Source organism: Sinocyclocheilus anshuiensis, unplaced genomic scaffold, assembly GCF_001515605.1.
Source record: "Sinocyclocheilus anshuiensis isolate Anshui unplaced genomic scaffold, SAMN03320099.WGS_v1.1 scaffold808, whole genome shotgun sequence".
NCBI classification, from domain to species: domain Eukaryota; kingdom Metazoa; phylum Chordata; class Actinopteri; order Cypriniformes; family Cyprinidae; genus Sinocyclocheilus; species Sinocyclocheilus anshuiensis.
In genome coordinates, this window is record NW_015555751.1 from 356,934 (window position 1) to 357,733 (window position 800).

Consider the following 800-nt stretch of genomic DNA (forward strand, 5'->3'; position numbering starts at 1 on the left):
TGCTGGCTCTGAGACACTTGCATGTTATTTCTCCTGCTCTTTTTCTAGCAAAAATTCACTCATCACTAAATGAAAGCTTAAAGTGAAGACCTGATTATTTCAGGAACCTTATCACAAGTCCATTGTTTTTGAATGTTGGTGATACTTCTGCTATATTTTCACACTTAAAACAATAATTTGGTATTCCTCTTGTACCATTGTCCTCTTTTATGCTAAGAAACAAGTCACCTGGCAGTTCTCTCCCAAGTGGTTCCACTGCTGCCAGCATTAAGTCTGAGTATGATTCAGTGGGCTATAGACTACTTCTACTATATTTTCACACTTAAAACAATAATTTGGTATCCTTTTGTACCATTGTCCTCTTTTATGCTAAGAAATAAGTCACCTGGCAGTTCTCTCTCAAGTGGTTCCACTGCTGCCAGCATTAAGTCCGAGTATGATTCAGTGGGCTATATAACACTTTTAATTGTCAGGAAATTACTTGTCTTTAAAAGTTTTGGTTCAATATACTTACTTACCTGTTGACAAAAAATAGCCTTAAACCTATACACTTTTTTTTTTTCAGTTTTATTTAGTAACTTTCAAGAGGGTGTACTCATTTTTGCAACAAAATTTTATCACTTTGATAAGAAAATTGTATTTTGCTGAATAATTTAGGCATTCTTCTTTGGTAATTGATCAAGCAGGCTTGTTGGAACATTACATCTCCAAAGAACCCTAACATGTCTTCTAAGTAAAGAGTAATTGCTGAATTTGTTAAGTTTTAGAGGGGGTGTACTCATTTATGCTGTGCACTGTAT

General features: G+C 34.6%; 1 protein-coding gene across 3 annotated transcripts in view; it reads right to left on the minus strand.

Annotated features, from left to right (window-relative positions):
• Positions 1–800, minus strand: part of LOC107673745 (germinal-center associated nuclear protein-like) — a 19,588-nt gene that overhangs the window by 6,164 nt on the left and 12,624 nt on the right. The window lies entirely within an intron of this gene.